We start from the raw sequence: 21,607 nt of genomic DNA, 5'->3' as shown, positions 1-21,607 counted from the left end.
TACTTTGAGTCTTGCTGCCGAGACCACGACGAGTCCTGCAGAGGAGGTAAACATGCTCCAATGGATTCAGTAAGGTTCTGTGTTCGGGCCAATTTCCTACTGAGTTTGATGGGACGTATTTCCTAGTAAGTATGTGGAGAGTTGCAGACTCCGTCTAGAATAACCGTGATTGGTAAAAATAGACAATACTGTTCTATTCCCGCATAAGCAAGCATCTGCTCTGAGCCTCTTCTTTGTCCCCATGAGAGAGAGATCTGTCACCTCTGCCTCAGGCCAGGTAGCACACATTCCTGTCCAGCAGCGATACCTAAGTAGAAGTCTTTTAGCGATCTGCGTTCTCTGAAAACCACATCTCTTTAAATGGTTTCCTTTTTGAAGGGAGATTGCTTGCAAATGTAGGGTAGCCCTAGGTTTACTTTTGGTGCCATTTGCACAGCTCAAGTTAGCAGATCTGTCTGTGCAAAACTTAATTCTAAGTTGCCTTTATGGGTAGAACCTGTTCAAAGCCTTGTGCAGATAATGCATGCAGGAAGGGACTCAGCTGGTGGTTCATGCCTTCCTAACTTCAAGCTCATGTCAGATTATTGGCAACTCAATGAAATGGCTTGCTCAAAATGTTGACCCAGTGCGCAGCTGCCATGAGCTGTGCAGAAAAATCTGTTAGGCCTAATTAGGAAAGGAATCCGAAATGAAGCTGAGTGCCTTTATACCCATCTGGGGTGCAACCGCACCTGTAATGCTATGCACAGTGGCAGTTGCCACACTTAAAAAGGGATACTTAAGAGTTGGAAAACATCGTAGGAGAGGGCAAATAAAACAATCCAAGGACTGGAGCATAGTTCTATATTTTTATTCTAAAAGTTGAACAAAAGTGGATAACATTGGAAAGTGTTGGTTTTGATGCATACACCTGAAGTGTGTGAATATCTCTGTGTCTGTACACCACCCCTTCAAGGTATCATAAGTTGTTCTATCCATTGGTATTCCATCCATTATAGGAAGTGAACATTATCCTTCAAATGTTGCAATATCCTTCTTTTACTGTCAGACGAGCAAGGAAAATTCATTTGCCCTGACCATGCATTAACCAATAAGCAGGTAAATAATTGGAAAGAGCATGTGCATCAGTAAATACAAAGAGTAAATATCAAGGATCTGTAAAATAATGTCCTTCCAGAAACATTGAACTGTAAAATAATATCCTTCCAAAAAGAAGCACCTGCTTGAGTATTACCAAAATATATGTTTAAATGACCCTTTAGCTGTGTTATGCTCCTCACGGTATATATCCACATGACCACAAAACACTTAACAATTTTTACATCTTTGTAACTGTTATGTGTCACATTTGAAAATCGATAGCTTGGATCTGCCAGCAGTCCACATGGGAATCTCCCCGCAACAGAAGTGGGAAGCAGCTTTTGCTGATCCACCCTCTCAGTGCAGGCACATGTGGCCACAATTGGAGAGCTCTTTGTAGGAGATTTTTGGAGAGTTCAAATGGTCACAGAGGGAGGAAGAAATCAACGGAGGTCATTCCTTTCCCTTCCATTCATGGGATCCCACTTGGGATCAAACACTCTCCTTGGATGGAAGGAGTCCTTAGATGCCAAGTCTGGCTGCAACCCAATATATTTTAACGCATCCAAGCAAAATGGATGCACATCTCCTAGAACTGCCCAAATGAAAGGTCTAACAGTGCCTCTGGAGCTCCAGCTTTCTGTGTGCCTCTAGAAGAGCCAATGACGCCCAGAAGGGCTGTCATTATGGCCTCAGTGCTCACTCTGTTGGGCTATAAGGAACAACCAGCTGCTGCATGTGGGTTAACCTTCTCATTATAGTTAGTTCACAGTTATGCCTATGCAGGAATGTTCTTTATTCCTACTCTTTTACCACACAGTCATCCTTCCGCTTCCTGCAGCTTAAGTTGACCTTGCTTGTGTGCACACTACAGACGCTGTGCTGGACAAGGCCTAAAAGTGCTCTTACTGCTGGCTGATCTCCTTTGCCAACTCTGTTTTGCTACATAGCATCTTCTGTTGGTACACCATGTGCACCTTTATGGCTTGAACTCTACTGGATGATCATAAAATTTGTTATCCATTTGAGCTTCTCTTTCAGATTATATGCAATATCATATTGCAGGACCCAGGGTGTGTAAGGACACTCTTTAAAATGAACATTTATCAGTATAACTACAATAATGTGCCACTGAAAAAAGCTTCATCAGTACTAAGTTGTTATATGCCCACACTAGATCACATTTGTTTACATACTTGGAGCTCCTGTCATCTTGGAAATAGAATGGGTTTAATGTGGCTTCAGGTATAACTCCCTCACCTCTGTGGCTGATGCATGTAAGCCTCTGTTCTTGGAGGCTTTCATGCATTTTCTGCCCAGCGCAAGTCATGATTGCAGCAATCCTGGCCATCACCACCCTTTGCACCAGTAAAAGGTGTTCTCTGGACAGCTGTTTCGGCAGTCTAGCTAAAGCAGTGGGAAAGGGGAGGGAAGGCAGACACACCTGGACCTAGCATAAGCCAGCAGCCCAGCCTCCTTGCTGACTGCCCAGGCTCTTGGTGGCAGCTTGTGTGCTTTCTGCACCAGCTGCATGGAGGGCAGGGTGGGGGGCTTGACCTTTGGAGTCCCGACTCTGAGGCCACAGGAGCTCAGTAGTGGAACTGCAAAGAATCCTTTGGCCTCTGAGACAATGATGGGAGGCCCTAGGGTTGTGCCCCCTTATAGCCACTGCTCTGCACTGTATTTGCAGCTGGGAACAAATTCATACTGTTTTACTCCAAACTGTATTTAACTGTCCCTGTGTAAATGAGGCAATCTAAGTGATTGCGTTTCTTTTCCTGTAACTTGTGCTTCTGTTTGGGAAGAGCTGTGCAAGGTACTAAGTTCCACCCTCAGCTGCCAGTCAGAATTTGGAAGCTTTGTGGGATTTGCTTCTCTTTACAACTGTATTTTTGCAAGGTTATACAGTCTGGTGGATTATAGAGCATTTGTGCTCTTTCTGGTTCTGACAGTCTTAATTTTGCAAAGCAGCAACACAAAGTCACAAGATGCACAATTCCACTTGGCACAACCCTCCTAGTCTTGCTTCTGACTCAGAACTGATGTGTTTGCATGAAATAAATCAGCAGCTAAAAATCATGTGCTGAAAGGATACCTTAGCAAAGGGTTCCTTGTTTATAATACAGAGCATTTATTTGCCCTGGCAATGGTTGCAGAAAACCCTTTCTGGCCTCCATTGTATTAGGGGTTGGATCCAGGTTTACACTAGATCAAATTTACTGATAGACATGAACTTCCTTGCACCTTCTCACCATGGCCCCTCCAGCCACCTGAAAATACTACACAGAGAGTCCAAAGACCTTGTTGAATCTGGGCAGCTGTACTGTGATGGGTTCTTCTCAAATTAGGTGGAGGGCCTTTCCAAAATCACAGCTCTTCCTCTTGCAAAAGGCAGATTGCTGGATCTAGTCCTGGGCCTGCTGCAACAGCTGCACTGTTTTCACTTCTGATCTCCTCTGAGGTAAGATGCAGATTCAAATTATCATCTGTATTGAAAGATCTGCCCATCGGAGGCCCAGTCACTGCAGTTCACAAAATAAAAGTGCCCTGGATTGACATGCAGGATGCAACCTTTTTATTGGGAAATGAGGAGATGCTTTCCTGGAAAAGTTTTACATGTCTAAGATTTTTTTTAATATACTCCACTAGATGGCAGTGCCCAGCCTGCTTTGCTTTCTATAGCGGGGAGGGGGGGGGGGAGCGCGCCTTCCACAAAGGCCCGGGTGGCATGCGGTTTTTCTTAGAAACCACCTAAACTGTGTTTTTGAGTCATGTATCAGTTCAGCCTTTTGGAGGAGAATGATTTAAGGAATGCTAAGGAAGTGTACTCCAGTCATGACGTTTAGAAGGAAAATAGCTGTCATGAACAGGCACTGTTTTGTTGAACGCAAGTGAACTCTGGCTTTTGTTTGAATTTAATGAACACATCTAAGTACAAAGGTTGCTGTTTCATTAACAGGCAGCAGCCAGGTCTCTGAGGTTTCTACTATCTCTACATTTCTTGAACAGGCTCACATTTCATTTCATTTCATTTCATTTTAGGGGAATTGAAAGTATCATATTTTTGCCTTAGCTGAAGTCCGAAGAATGTTAGTTTTGCTCATGTTCCAAAAGGAGTAGGTCAAATTGCTGCAATAATAAATACAAATGAGCTAAGTATATAGTGAGTTTGGCAGCAGCCCTCCCAGTGGTGCAGCATTAATGAATTAATTCTCTCCAAACTTAACAGGCGTTTTATTATCCAGTTCTGCCACAACCTGAATGGGATTAGTTACTCAGAGTGCAGTCCTATGGATTGTGCTGTCGATACCGCACAGAATTCTCCCTACCCAAAGCCCTGCCAGAAACATCCGGGCAGCACAGGAGGGGGGCAGAGGCTCCCAGTACGCCCATTCCGTTGTTCAGCCCCGGACTCTCCGCTCGGCCCCACTGGCTTCTCTGCCTCCCAGTGGGCAGGGACAGGTGATGGAGAGCCTTCTGGTTCCTGCAGATCCGTGGAGGCCTGTAGTCAGCCTAAAAGTTCTGGGGAGGTGCCAAGGAAAGGGGGCACATGGTTGACAAATATGGTTTGCACCTGATTTTCAGATCTCTCGAAGAGAACATTGCAAACGGCATTTGAATGATTTATTAAAGGAATGGGGGCAGAGGAAAAAGTAGGGGGTAGGGCCCCTAGCCCACTCATGCCCAATATTAAACATTTTTAATATTAATAATATAAGTGGGCCCACCCAGTGCCCATCCCTGGCGACCTGCCTGGAGCCGTGCTGCTCCTTCCCTGATCCCAACAACACGCCCCCTTCCAGCCCCCTCAAGGACCCACTGCAGCGCTTCAGCTGCAACTGGAGTGGGGGTGGGGGGAGATCCAGAGTCCGTCTCTTCTGCATGCAGAGCTGGCTGTGCAGGTGCAGTCACTGCGTGGAAGCCCGCCTGCCAGATGTTGTTGGGCTGCAGCTCCTCTCAGCCCTAGGCAGCGGAGTCACAGGGCGGGGTGGGGGGAATGGTTGTAGTCCAGCAGCCACCTTCCCCCTCCATGAGCTATGACTGCGTTTACACCTTGCCCTAACTGGAAACAGAGTGACCTCGATAGAATTTTACCTGTGTTAAAAATTAATAATGCAAGCCACGTCTATCAGGCAGCCAGTCCTGCCTTGTTCCATGATACTGCTTTTCTTCCCTCCTATCCTGGTTTTCTGTTACCTCCCTTTCCAACAGCAATCAACATTTCAAGGCCACTGAGCCATGCTCAGGCCTCATCAGGCTAGGCATTTTGGGGAGAGGGGAAGGGGAAATCCTTAGCGGGGGCTGCCTAAAGACGCATTGCACTTGCGCAAACCCTGGGTTTCATTCACACATGCCCCACCACCCTTCTGCACGTAGACAGTGCCTGATTTGTGCACAAGCCTTCCCAGCCCTTTCCTTGGTATGCATTGCCATGTCCTGCTTAGGAGAGGCAATGAATAAACAGCTTTATTTTATTCTATTTTATTGTAGGTTCTGGGCAAGAGTTAAGGATGGCCTGTGAACAGTGGAGCAATTTGAGATCCATTGGCTGCATGCCAGGGGAAAAGGACCTCCCTCCCCAGCATGCACTGGGATGACAGAACCAGTTATGGGAGGCCATTTCTCTCCCTCGCTAGGAGGGCCACCACCATATGCTCAGGTATTCAAACAACTGCCCCAGTTTGATGGGTGCTGAGAAGACTTCCAGCAGGATCTGCGAAAGGCTTGCTTAGCTGCCGGCACAAAGGCTTAACCGGCAGCTCGGGAAAGACCGTCAGTGGCAAACCTGTAGCTGCTGCTGTCACTAATGCACCGTTTCCCTGGGATCTGTTGTCAAGTGCGGCGGCTGCACAAACAAATAATGGATTAAAATGCCTCCTGTGAAGCAACAAAAGAACCAAAATCATAAAAGCCACTAATTAGAATAATTTAACAGGTTTAACATGCTGCGGTATTTATATAAACAGACAATTGAAATCTCCATCTTACAGAATGATCCGCGGTCTTTTCTCTCCCCATGCCCTCCCTACTGCAAAGTTGCCATTAAAACGAAGGCGAGTGGGAGGCTGATTGGTTTATAAGATGAAAGGGCTGATTGTTAAGTGTTTTTGCCTTACCTTAGAGATTTACAGTGCTCTGCCCTACACTTCAAAGCAGAACTGAAGGCAGGTCTGGAAAGGTATTCTGTGCAGGTGAGTCAAGAAGAACTCGATATTTGCATTTGTTGGAGGTGCGGGGGGGGGGGGATGCACACCCATCCAAGCATCCAGATTCCTTCCAGATTCATGGAATGGTTAGACCCACTATCCCCTGACGCCCGTGCACTGTAAACTCCACCACCCGCTGCAATCCGGTTTCCTCCAGATGTACTGAACTATAAACCCCATTATCCCCTGGCATTCTTTGCACTATAAACTCCATCATCCTCTGCAACTGGCGTCCTCCTGCTATACTGAGCTGTGAATCCCTCCATCCCCTCCCTGCATCTTGCTATCTTCCAGATGGACTAAAGTATAAATTCCACCAGCCCTGCAACTACTAGACTATAAACCCCATAATCCCCTGCCATTTGGCATCTTCCAGATGTATTGGACTACATATTGGACCACCATGCTCTGAAATCTCATAATTGTGGGATCAGCCCAGGAATTGCAGGTGGATAATCAACCATGGTTGTGGTGACTGGCTCCTTGGAATTTCAGGAATATCCGAAAGAGTGGCCAGCAGGAAAATTGGTGATCTCCAGGGAGAAGAAGTCTCAGTGATGAAATCGGGTCGGTTCTGAAGAGGAAGCAGGGACATATCCCAAGTCTCTTTGCCACAGGCAGAGCCCACCCCTGGGAACTCAGGAGACAGAAGCAGGAGAACCTCTGAAACCTGAAGTGTCCACCAGAAGTTCTTGAGAACCCAAATATATGAGGCTCCTTTTTCTTTGGCTTCCTGGGTCGTGGCTGCTGACTTGGTGTTCAGAACTCGATTGCTTAGTTTTTCTATTGAACTTCATAGGATTGTGAACTATAGAACTTTAGAGGGTATTCCTTGCAGTGTGTCTGATCTGATGGGCAAAGAAGAACCAAGGAAAGTAGTCAAGCTGTGCCTGTTGGTGGGGACATGACGGACAGAAGCTCCCAGCAAGCGCGTTCAGCTTCAAAATGTTCCAGCCATGGTGCCTTGCAGTCATGGCGCCTTGCCGTGTGTGACATCCAGAGTCCATGGGGAAGGTAGGGCTGTTCAGCACTTTCTTCACACGGAGAAGAATCCCGTGCGAGTCGTGTGCTAGTAAGACTCACCGCTAGTGCAATAGTAAGCCAGCTAGCTCTTCCAGAAGCAACCCTGATTTCAAGCAGGAATACCGGTTTATAAAGTGGAGAGGGAACTTGTTTCCATTTATTGCTGGGGTTGAGTGTGGAAGCACTAATTTCTGTCGTGTTGGAGGTAAGCCTCACAAACACCGCAGAATGAGCAGAGGCAGAGCATCAGTACGGGATGCTGCCCACCACCTGTCCACTGGGAATTGGACAGATTTAGGGAGGGTGGGTGGCTTGCCACCATGGGATCACCACCTGCTTGGGATTGCTCTGTAAATGCTGCAGACCAAAGACTTAACCAGCAGAGCAACAAACCCAGGAAACATTTATGCTCTTGGATTTGGATTTGGATTTTGGATTTATATCCTGCCTTTTTCCTACAAAGGGCTCAAGGCAGCTTACATCATTCTCCTCCTCCATCTGATCCCCACAACAACATCCCTGTGAGGTAGGTTGGGCTGAGAGTCTGTGACTGGCCCAAAGTCACCCAGTTGGCTCCATGGCCGAGCGGGGACTAGAACCCAGGTCGTCTGAGTCCCAGTCCCATGCTCTTAACCACTACGCCACACTGGCTCACATCAACAACAATTACAACCTCACACATCAGTTTTGAGTTGGCAACTTTATGCAACCTGAATCATATCCCTGAGAAAGCTTTCATGGCATTGCTGAAAACAGTTGAACAAAGGCATTTTGTCAGAGCTGTCTCAACTTTAACTACTCCTGTTTTGAAAAACGGTAGGAGCTTCTTTCTTCTTGCATTCTCAACGTGATATTTAAAATCAATAATAGACCATGTAACAAGCACATTTGATAATTCATTTGGAAAGGTTTGGGAATAAGTTGTATAATCAATGTAAGGCAAGTTGAATGCTTTGCATACATTAATTGCACAATTAATTTATTCCTATGCTTTTCTAATTAGTGAATGTGCCTGTTGCATGGTTAATTATTAATAATATTAAATATTTTGTTGCACATCACTGATAATACCAACAGAAAGAAGCTATTATCTAAGAAAAGCATATAGAGAAACATTGATGATCACGTATTATGCTTAGTCAGTAATGGCAATAGATGTAAAATAAAATATTACATGCAATTCCTTTGGTTATTATCATGATACAAGACTATGAATTATGGTCTTAATTGCAGAGAATGAGTCATTCTTGTCGATTGTTCTTCTATGTGAAAAAGTCTGCATTTAAGCAAGTGGAATAATTAAATGGCTCTACAGACCACACTTGTTTTGGCCAGTCCGGGGAGGGGCGGCATTTCACTTCCACTGCAGCCAGTCGCAACAGAGGAAGTATTTTGAAGAAGGGCAGGCACCAGCTTGCACACCTGGAGCAGGGGCTGTCTTGACTGATCTGCGGACCCTCCTGGAGCCTTTATGGATGAAGAATCATAACACAGTGGGCAGTGGCAGGCATCCCAGAGGTTCAGTGCAGGCAGAGGCTGCTGTCCTTTTTGAGAAGCCGAGAGGGAGCCCCTCATCTTCTCATTAGGGGGGAACTTTTCCATTGCTCCCTTGCTCAACACCATGGCAATTTCTTCTTTCAGAACCCTGGTCTGGTGGGTGGGTGGAAACATCCCCATTGTGAGGAGCTCTTCAGGGTCAGTGAAGTACCTCCAGGAGATGATGGAGAATACCCATATTTCTGTTGTAATATCCTTCCAGGCTGAAAGGAACAGTTATATTTGTGGTTTCATGATGGTGAGCCCTAAAATGGAAGCTGTAGTAAGAGGCAAAGGTGCTGTTTTGCTTCTTTCCGCAAATGAGCTGCCAGTATTTGTTCTGAAGGGATCATTTTGATGGGGTGCCATTTGGCCCTTGTTTGAGGATCCTGTTTGTTCTTGAGTCAGGGTGGCGGCACTGTGTCCATTTTGTGCACTGGGTTGAAAATCTCAACTATAGGCGCATTGAATAGACCTTCACCACACCGGTAGGGGTTGTTGAACCCATGATGAGCCATCATATCATCTGAACCCAGGAGACCAATCCTATCATGGGTTGCAGGAGGCCGTGAGTGAGGCACTGGATGGGAGGAACAAAACCCCCTTGCCACTCTCTGTGATTTTGCCAATGCTTCTGCCAGTGACAGCAAGTGGATGCCCACCAGTGCCCAAGTGGCACACCGGAGTTGGCATCAACTCCTCTTTCACTTCCCTTTTTTTGAGGGAAGGGCAACCCACGAGTGAAATGTGGACTGGCCTCCCTTTTAAAAAGGGGCAGGGAAATGTACACAACTGAAAACATAACTGGCTGGTGGGGGAATCTTTTGCAGGTATCCACATACAGGTATCCAAAATGTGCTATGTTTCCTGGCCAATGTCGTGGTAAGTGCGTCCTGTCAAAATGTAGTAGGTAATATTCACGAACCTAGGCTACATATGGGTTTATTTGAGCATACTGGGAAAACACCATGGTGAAGTGGTCTTTGCCCCAAAAGAAGGGGGACAAGAGTATCTCTCCTTAAGCAACAATGTGAACCTCTAGTTTTTGTGTTTCCCTGAAACTTCTCAGTGCCCCCCACCTTTTCCATGCTCTCTTAAGCTTCTAGGTACTCCACAACATGGAGATCTGCATCCCACCCCCATTTTTGTGAGCACTTCCCTTTGACAGCTGTCAAAAGAAAGGGTTCCTTTTTAAAAACCTACCTGGTAAACTTTAGCTTTTTTTCCCCTTGGACTGGACACTGGACACTCTCTGACTGATTTTGTTGTTGCTATGGCTGCTCTGCCACCAAATTTCAGCCACGCTGGGGCACTGAGAAGCCTCAAAAAAAGTCTGGGGGTGCATGCAGCTGGTGCCCCCAGATGGGAATTGCAGTCAAACCTGGAGGGCACCATGTGGAGGAAGGATGACCTACTGAAAGGAGATGATGGAACTCCAAAATGAAGTCCTGTCCTTAGCTAATGGAAAAACTCCCTCCACTTCGAGGGTTTCTTAAATTTCTATAAATGCTGCTGGTTAGCATCATGTTCTCTGGGTTCCGCTCACAAATAACTAAGTGACTCGTAGAAAGCAGAGGGACCTTCTAGGGTGAGCGTGCCAAACAGATCTGCATATCTTAAAGAACAAATTACCTCATGCATACATGGCTGGATATCAGAACTTTCTGATTCATTGCCACAGACAAAATGGTTACCACGCCTTGAAGAGGCAGGTAATAAAAACACTGCTGACTAATACACTCTTACAAGTAGAAACCTGTGAAAACGTTGCTTAAAAGAATGTATTTTTCCTTGATACAAAATGCGTTCTGCTCTTCGTGGCGCAAACTGGAAACACGAGAGAAGCTCTCTCGCTTGCGAGAAGAAACAGATTGTGCGGGCTCCCAACAGCAGCAAGACGGAAAGGACTGAGGACTTCCTCCACCCACAGCACTAGAAACGTCCGCACACGACGTGAGGAGGCTGAAGTGCCTGCCCCACGGGCGCCCGCCCGCGCCCCGTTGGCGGCCAGGGGGCGTCTGCGCTGCAGCCCCGTCGCGAGGGTCGCCCGGTGCGGCCGCGCCTCGCCCTTCCTTCCTTCTCCGCGGCCCCGGCGGGTGCGCGCCAGGGAAGGCGCAGGTCGGCCCTTCCCGGCTGGCGGTCCCCGCGAGGCTCTGCAAAAGGTCGCTGCGGGTGCCGCAAGAGATCGTGGAAGATCCGTGCGCGTGCAAATATGCACGTTATCACACTGAGGTGCGCGCGCTTGCCACAGAAACGCACTCGAGATATTGCCCGAGGAGCCCTTCCACTCATCCCAGTCGCCCAGGACGTGGAGGGGCCCCGGGGAGCCCCCGCCCCGGAGGGAAGGGCTGGGGCGGGAAGCGCATCCTCCTCCGGCTAGTGGGGAGCAGCGCGGCGGGGATTGCGTGAGCCCAGCAATGAGCAAGCAGCAACGGCCCTTACTTCACACCCTCCTTCCATCACGCGTGCTCTCTGTAACTCGCAGGTGGGCCCTGGCCACGGACGTGGAGGGGTGAGGAACGCGCCGGCCGGTGAGCAGCCCAGGAGGAAGTGGTGGGCCGCTGGGGAAGCCTCCATGGGCAGAGGCAGTCTATCTCGGGTGTGGTGCTGAGAGAAAGAAGAGGAGAAGCAGGAGTAAGCTGCCGCCCTTGTGTCTGGCTGGTGGACCCTTCCCACAGGCAGATGAGGCTGGGCTAGAAGGCCCTTTCCCTTCTTAATCTGTGAACCTGTTCTTATGGGAAAGGTGGCAGGGTGGCATGCCACATTAATGAAATCAATAGCATTATTGTAATATAAATCAAATTAAATGCAGTACTTCTGGATGCATGTGCATAGGTTGGATTGAGGGGGTGATGATGATGGTGCTTTATAATAATCCTACACAAGGGTTCCCTGAGACATGAAATGTTTTTCATGTCTCTGAGATAAAAAGGTTGAGAAAGATGGGTGCAGCTGGACAAAAGACTCTTTTACTCCCCAGAGGAAAGAGCAAACACAATCACCTTTTTTAGTCCTGTGCTACAAGCACACTTACCAGCCTGGCACCACCATTTCTCACCAGCGGATCTCTCAGCGTGTACCAGGGAGTTTGCCAGCCTGCCTTCAGGGTGAAACAAGAGCAAGAAAAGCCAGTCTCCTCGCAGTTCCTGTCTGAGCCCTCTGCTAGTTCAAACCAGGCTAGTCTAGGGTTCCCCCTTTTGTGTTCCGTTTCCAGAGTTAAATATCGCGAACCTAGCACAAGTGACACATTAAATACCAGCCCCAAGATAATAGCAAATAGGAAGACGGAGCTACTCTTTAAAATAACTCATTAGGCCAAGACTGTCCAGTCCCTGCACAAAGTTCACTCCAATTTGGGGACCATCCATGTTGATCCACCAGAACAACCCCGGCTCAAAAGGCATTGCATTCATAACAAGCTGGCTGTTGGAACAAATGTTTGCACCCAAGTTCCTAACTCACGTCAAAAAATTAACTACAGTGGAACTGTTCTTTTGTTTGAAGCTCTTGCTTAGAAGCAGATTGATTTCTCTAGATAAAATAACTAGATAAAGGCAGGCAATTTCCGAGCGGTTGCCCTGAACACAGATATTCAGAGTAGTATTTAAGTAATAAAAGAATATGTTTGAAGGCTTAGCGACTGCTGGAAATTGAGGGGGCCTAGATTTCCTTTAATTTCAGACATATGGTTGGCTGCAGTGATCCACCAAGGAAAAGGCACGGGGAGGGGGGTGCTATTCTCTCCAGCCAACTAGCCTATTGCTGAAAAATAAAAGCTCTCCTCAATGAGGTATTTGACAAATTTCAAAGTTCAGTAAATCAAAGTGTTGACATCAATTTACTATCATCTTTCCCAAAGATAAATTCCATAGGAGCTCCTTATTTCCAATTATGTTAAGACAACTTTAATTACTAACAGAGGCTTGCCAAGTGGGAAAGCATTAGTTTAAAACGGCATCATTTCAGTATTAAATTTGTTAAGCATTTAATTAATCAGAGATTTCCCCACCAATTCTGCTGATTAATTGAGCCTGTCATTCAGCCTGATCATTGCTCCATTTATGAAGTCTGTTTTGTTTAACTCCATTTATGTTAAAACAATTAAAGGGACAATTACAGTGCTTAGTACTTTTATACCTTTAAAATATAGAGTTGAACAGGTGCAGCCTACACATTGTTGTCATTATTTTATACACCCGTACTTGATTAACTATACCATTAAGTATGGAATTTTGCAACATTAGCCCAACCAACTAGTCTTGTAGCATGTGGGTTTTTATCCACACATTCATCTGTCATTCTGTCAGACTAACCCAACTATTATGCCATGAGCTAAGATTAGAAACATCATGTGTGGAGAAGTGACATCTAAGCCATTTTAGATGAAAGTTTATGCTTGCGCTCTCCCCCTCAGCTGCTCAGGTCTGGTTTATACGTCAGTAGGGTTGATCTGTGAGGGTTCACAGACCAGAATGCTAGTTTCCACGCAAAGAAAAACATGAGATAATTCTTTCCAAGGAATATTCTTGCCTCTGAAGACATTGTGATGGGAAAATGTGAGTACTGATGAAGAGGAGAAGATGGCGGTTGCTAGTAAAAAAATATTCTCGACCCTCATAAGTTGCTAAAGATGGCAATACTCCTGTTGAAGGGAATATCAGTAGCAAGCAGAGCTTCCTGCTAGAGGAGAAAGTTGACCCTCTAACAGCAAAGATGGGGAGCATTCAGACTAGTTAAAACTGTGAAGACAGTGGACAGAAGCAATGAAACTGGCTCCAAACCTTGGGGAGAAGCTCATGCCCACAAAAAGCTGAGGAAGCCTGAAGAGTTTGAGAACTTGTTCCCACTACCACAATCTATGTTTTGGGAAATAAGTAAACTTGCTTTTGTGATGACTGAGTCCACTAATAGAACTGCAGGCCTGTCATATGGGAAGGCTCTCAGGTGTCTGGTCAACTGAATTTGCCCCTCAGGATGACTAGAGTGGACCTTGGCCCCGTTTTTGAGTGGATTAGTTATGGGCAGGGGGACTTGTAGTTATGGATACCATTGTTAGTATGTTAGTAATACCATTGCTATTTCCTGTTTTTTTTTTTCTGAGTTAGGCCTTGAAATGAAGAAACACCTCCTTTCATCTGTTGCGTTAAGGCCGCATGTGCAGAACCTCCTTGAGTGCAAGGGCCTAAGTTGATTAGGCCGTTTTTGGGGACTGGATTGCAGTGGTGAACATTACCTAAGGCAACATGCGTGGAACTAAACCCCAGCATGTGTATGTGCGTGTGCAAGTGCTCCTCGACCCGGAGCTGTCCTTGGAAGCTCAGGTGACGGCGGTGGCGAGGAGCGCTTTCCTTCAGCTTCGGCTGATACATCAGCTGCGTCCCTACCTGGAGGATGATTGCCTAGCGACAGTGACACATGCATTGGTTACTTCCTGCCCCCTGAGATCGGCAACAGAAGCCCTCCTCAGGGAACGCTAGGTGAAAGACATTAGGAGGCTAAGTATCCGGAGGAGGGCTTTCTCTGCGGTGGTGCCTATGGAATGCGCTCCCCAGAGAGGTCCCCCTGGTGCCATTGTTATTTGTTTTTCGGCGCCAGGTTAAGACCTTTTTATTCCAGCAACATTTTAATAACTTTCAATATTGGTTCTTATATGTTTTAACTGCAGCCAGTGTGGGTCTATAATTCATTCATGTTATGTTTTATATTATCTATGTAAGCCGTCCTGAGGCTTTCGCGACAGGACGGCATATAAATATTTTAAATAAATAAATAAAGTGTACGCGTGCGTGCACACACACACACACACACACACACACACAGTTAAAATGCCTCTCCTAAGGCTCCTAAGAACATGTGGGTGTTTTGTTTTTAATGAAGAATGAACTGGGGGGTGGGTTACGGGGATGGGGAATAAAACCCAGGAAATCACTAAATGATTGGTAGTTGGAAGAAAAGGAGGGAAGCCAGGAGGAGGGAGAATGGCAATTGCAGGAATGCTGGAGGACCGGACATGGCGCCCAGGACTGAGGTGCTGCTTCTCTGCTTTAAGGAGCCCTTTCCTCACAGCTTCCCGTTCCCCACTGGAGAAAACTGAGTCTACTGAACTAAGTTAGGAATTGTATCAGTGTGAGGCTTCACTGCAAAAAAGATCAAGTTTTCTTGTCTTTGATGTAGCTGCTGCTTTGCTTACTCATTTACTCAGAACCCGTCAACAATTTTTTTCAGTTAGAATGTTGGAGCTCATGGACTGTTTTCATGTATTCTACTCACCCGCCTCGATGATTAGACTAAGCAACAAGTTTTTATGTAGAGTTTAAAGGAAAGTATAATTTTTTGTTTCAACATTTTGTTTGGAAATATCCTGGTGAAGGATGTAGCTTGCAATCCAAAAGGGTGGATTTGACCTCCTTGATCTTTCTTTACACCTTTGGACCTATTTGTTGACTTTTACCAGATTCTGGTCTTTTCCACCTAAATTAGATTCCCCTCTCCGTTTTGGAACCTTCATTCTTGGATCTTCATATCAAAGTAGAATAATGCACCTACTCCAGTTGTAGCAGTTTGAGTGCTGCGGTGTATAGTTTCACGGCAATTGCAGTGTAACGTATTTTCACATGTAAAATTAACTATAAGGGGAAATTGGGATTTAAAAATTGGCAAGAAAATTTTTGTTTAATGGACCTGGATGGACAGGCTGATTTTTACTTTGGGTCAGTTTGTCAGTACCGAAAGTAATTTTTTTGAGATTTTTGCTTTGCCGGAAAAAACAACAACAATTTGGCAGCATGACAATACGTACAATTGAAACATTTGTTAGCATCCAGATTTGGGTCCTGCTGCTTTTCCAGCTTCAGAGCCACCTGTATTCTTGGAAGTATTTCCTGATGCCAAAAGATTGCATTAGCCTACCATTTGTTTATACATGTTTAATATCAGTGAATAAATAAGATCCACAAGATCCCGTGCAAGAATGGAACAAGGAACTTGAACACACCACCAATGCAGCGCTTCATTGCTATCAGTTTCACAAGGGATTATGGATCTCAGGCTACACTTAATTCAGCAAAAATTGATGTTTCAAGTATATTGGACACAACAAAGTCTCTTTAATAAAGGTTTAATTAAATTGGCCAACTGGACTTGCAATGCTGCTAATGCTTCTCTTCTCCATATGTGTTGGCAATGCCCAATGAAAGCTTCCTTTTGGGAGAAGGTAATACTGTGGATAAATCTTGCAATAGGAAGCTCTTGAATATTTAACGATATATGCGTTCTCTTGAATTACTTACCCATCTTTTGGACTCTAACACAAAATCAGCCTAAATGGATTTTCAACCACCTTTTGACAGCTAAAAGAATATTACAGCATCGGGAGAATAAATGACCACTTGTTATAACACAATAGGAGAAGGTATTGAAAATTTTAATCTTTGAAGGGTTGGCCTTTGGGTTCTTTTATCAAAATATATACATAATTATTTTAATAATGATCATATTTTCTTTTATACTAATATATGGGGATATATAATATATATGTATATTATATATCCAGTGCTATGGATTTTATCTTTGCTCAAACACTATTCAAATATTGTGATTTCTCTCTCTCTCTGCTTCTTTGCCTATGGTACAGGTTGGTTATTTTTGTATTGCACAATAAGAAAGTTATTTAAAAAGTAGTTTTTAAAGGGACCCTCTTAAAAGGTCTAGTCCCCTTTTAAGTGTATCAGGAAAACCAAACGACAAGTGTTCAGATTCAGGGTGATAAATGCTGCAAGGGCAGCAGAAGCCCATGAGCAACAGAGCTGCAGGGAGCGTCACAAGATGGTCTCCTTTGCAAGTGCATATTCCTGATTGTCAGAAGGAGAGTCCACATGAGATAACAGAACACTGAGGCAGTGGGATGGACTGCCCCACTTCAAGTTATTCACTGATATTATACGTATAAACGACATGCCCACTTCATGGTGGGCATGTCTTGAGCAGAGCTGGCTGGAGCCGGAGGTCAGACTAGATGGCCTGGGAGACCCCTTCTGACTCTCTCTGTTTCTATGTTTCTAAGTTGCAGGTGGGGAATCTTTTCTTTTAATACACCTGTGTGTTAACATCCCCTGAAATGGCACAGCTGGGATAGAAATTCTCTCTGTGTGCAGCATTCAAACATGGAAGTTTCCCACCTTTGGTTTAAAGAGGAACGGTCTACTCACACCGTCTGTGGATGGTACAGCCCAATCCTCTTTTCATTCTTGTGCTTCTGTAGACCCGGTTTGGTTTGGGGAGGCAGCAGGGGCTTCACCATTTTCAGTGCACTCAGAGCAGAAGGGGTTCGCGCGCGCGCGCGTGTGTGTGTGTGTTTGGCAAAGTCTGTATCAAAACCTTCATTCTGAACACACAAAACCTAAGCCACCCAGTCAAACTTGGAAGACTGATTCCGCTGTCTCTTGCCGAAGAATGTTATCACTGTATTACATTTCAAAAGGATCAGAGAAAGATGTAACACCACCCACCCCAACTTGTAAAAGCTAGATGATATAATAACACCTACACAATAGATGTTAGCAAGGAAATCTAAATGCAGAGATGGAGTCATACTTCTCCCAAGAACTTTATCAGTAGCTGATATATTTTAGAGACCCAAGGAAGAGAATTTTTTTAGAGAGATCATTTCAAGAAGCTCACATTCTTAAGTCTCAAAACTAATCAAATGAATTTCTCTGTTCCATTTTTCAGGTCCTGAAGTCCTCCTGCAGGATGATTGTGTCCTGAATCCTCACAGACAACCCTAAAAAAAATCCTGAAAAGACAACCTGTTAAGCATCTTCATGTGCAATCTAAGCAAGTTCCACCAGAAAAAAGTCCTACAACACCCAGCACATCCCAGCCAGCATAACAGGCTGAAGCCCAAAGCACCTTGGGCTTTTGGACATACGGAGACTTGGTTCTCCTGCAGAGGCTTCCGTGGTGCACAGACACACCCCGCTCGACGTGCATGTGGACCTGAGCTTGTTATCCACTCAATTTTGGGGTTCTAGGGTTGGGGTTAATGCTCTCTCTCTCTCTCTCTCTCTCTCTCTTTCCTTTTGCCATATTTTAGATTTGCCACTTAGTTTGTAAGCTGCCTCATGAGACTGAATACCCTAAAAGGCAGTCTAGAAACCTATTAAATAAAAATAAATAATGAAGTTCCAGGCCGCTGTGCATAGTCAGCTGTTGCATGCAAGGCTCTTTGTTTTGGATACTAATCAAACACTGGCATTTGAAGAGAACTAAATCCAGGCTGCCTTGGATTCCTTCCTAAAACCATACACAAGAAAATTATCATTAGAGCAAAACAGCAGCAATCCCTGAACTTCCTTCCTTCCTTCTTCCTCACTCACTCTCCTCTTAAAACGAGTTGAGATGACAGAGCACTGATCCAGCCATGTTCAGTGTGGATTCCTGAGCAGCATCTCCAAGGGGTCATTAAATCCATTGAGGTGGTTGCTGGTAGGGTAATAAAGGGTCTTCTCCTCTCAGGATCCGAGACTAATAACTTTGTCTGATTGGGTGTCCCAGGCTCCCCTCCCCAACTCTCTCTCTCTCAGCTGGTCTTAATCCAGGAGGCACACTTCAATATTTTGCCCATATGTAATGGAGGATGTGCATATAGATCCTGGGGCCACAGGGGTGGAGAGTGGGGTATGTAGCCAAGCAGCATGGAGTAGCCTCATTTCAGATAAATGTTATTTATTATAACATTCTGAAAGAAAACAAGACAATTCACAAAAAGCTAAAGCAGTGCTCTGGTAGGACTGGCCAAGTTGCTCTTTCTGGTGCTTGCTTTGCTTTTTTAAATGGCTGCATTAACATTCCCCATAAATGGCTGTATGAACCCTGGTGGCCTCCAGATATTTTGGACCTCAGCTTCCACTACCCCCTGGTTAGCAATGCCAGGGTTAGTTGTCCAAAGCATCTGGCACAAGACTGGGCTATGTGGATCTTATTGAATTTAATTCAGAGGCAATACATGATTTCTGAAGCTGTTCAAGTAAAAGGTCATTTAACTGAGTGATTTTTAGAGATAACCACCAAATAGCACATGCAGTAAGGATCACATGATTTCAACAAAAGGATCTTGCTGAAACATGCGAGTCAGGCTCTGGGAAAAATGTGATCTCTCTGCACCAGTGTGCTACTTTGGATGAAAGATGTTTGGCTCTCCCTCAAGAAATGAGTAGCAATTATCCATTTAATACGGTGTTAAAAAGACGAAGAGGAAAAGACTGAATTGCTTGAAAAGGCCATTAAGTAAGCTCATATTGAAACCTGTGAGAACGTTAGACTTGACAAGCTGATAATTTTCACTCGCCAAGTTAGAAAGAGTGACCAGAAAAATACTGCTGCTGCTGCATCAGACACATCTCAGCATAACACATGACTGGCATACTTAAAGATTACGGAAGGCCCTACGAGTCTTTAAAGTGCAACTCATTATGCCATTCACTAATCGCTGTAATGTCCACCATCAATAGCGTTTGGGCAGGAAGCCAACAATGCCAAAACAATTCATGTCAACACTTCTGGATTAAGAGTGCCATGGAAAAAGTGTTCACCCCTCACTAGCCCTGAAATCTACCATTCCTACACTCTGCCTTGTGAAGGATTGGAGAAGATGCATGTTCAGCATGTTGCCAGGAGAATGCAAAAGCTTGTGAATTTGTGACATTTTGGTTGGTCCTACTAAGGGAATTCTGATGCCACAGCTTTTTGATTTTGTTTTGATTATAAACCAACAATTCTAGCTTCAATTTTCATCAGGAAGAGTGAGTTATGGAATGCAACACGCAGCTGCTTGACCAGACCTACTGTTTACAGTCCAAGGTATTAATGTTTTATTTACAATATTTATGTAGACTTCACAGTAACAATGTTCTCTGGATGGCATGCAAAATATCAGATATTAACATGCAGTATATTCAAGCAACAAAATGCATATGACATTTCCTGTTGGCAGCAGAGAAAATAAAACCAAGGTATCCAGCATCGCTTTTGAAAAAATGCAGCCACAAGGCCACAAAATTAAAGGCTAGGAGCATAAAAAAGGCCATGCGCATCTCTGGGAAGGGAATCCTACCACCAAAAAGATAGATCTTCCTGATAGATTCCTCCCCACCCACCCTTTAGAGAAGAGTAATCAAGCCTTATCAACTGTGGTAATAATGACTTTTTACAGAACCTTTTCAATAACAAAAATAAGCAATTATCATCAAATATCTACATTTTCCCCAGAGTTTCAGTCTCCAGATCAACTAAACATGCATCTAATTCCTGAGCAACCATGTAGATGGGGGATGGGAAATCTCTTTTGGCCTGAGGCCACAGGGACCGCATAGGGACAAGAGCAGGTGCCAGCAGTAGGTGGGGCCACAGCCCAGCTGGGTGGGAACCGACCTCCCGACCTCCCGTGCTAGCAGGCAGCATGAGTTGCTTGCCTGGGCAGACACTCCCCATTCTCCCTCCCTCTCTTTCTTTCTCTCTCTCTCACACACAATCACACATGTGCGCACACAGACACACCAGGCCAGAGAACTGCTTGTGGAGGGGCAGATTGGTTTGCAACTGCTGTAGGTTGACAAAGCAACTTGCAGAATGGAAAGACAGCAAACTGTCCATACAGGGAAAGGACTTTTGCTCCAGCATGTTGCATTGGTTAGGACTAAAACTATCCGGGCACCAATGATTTCATTAGGGTGGTGGGGGGGTATGTATTGTCTCAGCCAGTTTCTGTGCAGAAAGAGAACTGTAAATGCTAAGTGGTAGAAATTTGTGTAAACTATCACCTGCATGGTAATAAGCCATCTTCTAGAAAGGAACATTGGGACAATGCAACACCTTCATTTTCTGTAGTGGATGGAGGATACTCTTGGATACAATATTCCTCTCACTTGCTCCAAGAGGCAGAAGTATATAGATTAGGCTTGAAGAACAGTTCCTAGTGGAAAGAACAACCTGCTTCCAGTTTTGAAAACCGCCACCGTGAAAGAGAGAGAAAAAAGGGAAAAAAATCAAAAGCCCCACAACTCAAAGCTAAGGTTATCACTTAGAAATAACAATGTGAATAGCAGAATAAATGCATTCTGTCAATCAGAAAACTTCTGCATCATACCCAGCAGGAAAGAGTAGTCCAGGGAAAGGAGGATATCCTCCATCCACCGCAGAAAATGAATGCATCATACCAAGTTCCTTCACTCCTTTCTTCTGCAATGTAGGAGGCAATCCTTGGGTGGAATAAAGAGCAATAATGCCCACAAAAGGCAGATCCCTCACTGTGGACTTCCATTAAGTTTACTCCACCTGCTGGTGCACCCACCCGTTGGAGGATGCTTCATCTGAGGCAAATTATGCTGTTGCACAAAGGCTGACACAGATTTTTACGTACTGAACCAACTGCTGCCAACTAGAAGGCATTGGTGTTAAAGATGATGGCGATGGACAGAGCAGGTATCTTCCCAGGCAAAGTAGAAATAAAAGCCTCATATTATAGACAGATACAGACTTTTATTCCTCTTGCCCTGGATGTCAGAGACCTTCTGCTCTATTGCGTAGGCAGAAAGGAAATAAATGATCAGTCTGAAAGATCTTGGTGTCTTTGAGGTACTTTTTGACGGAATGCTTGATATCCAGTTGGTGCCATTCCTTCACAATGGATTTATCAGAATGGGGCAAAGGGTAGATAGTTTTGACAGTGTATGAACACCCCATAAAACTGACTCTGAAAACAA

This window comes from Varanus komodoensis, unplaced genomic scaffold (genome assembly GCF_004798865.1).
Source record: "Varanus komodoensis strain SLA01 unplaced genomic scaffold, ASM479886v1 scaffold9, whole genome shotgun sequence".
NCBI classification, from domain to species: domain Eukaryota; kingdom Metazoa; phylum Chordata; class Lepidosauria; order Squamata; family Varanidae; genus Varanus; species Varanus komodoensis.
Note: the sequence above shows the minus strand (reverse complement) of the source record.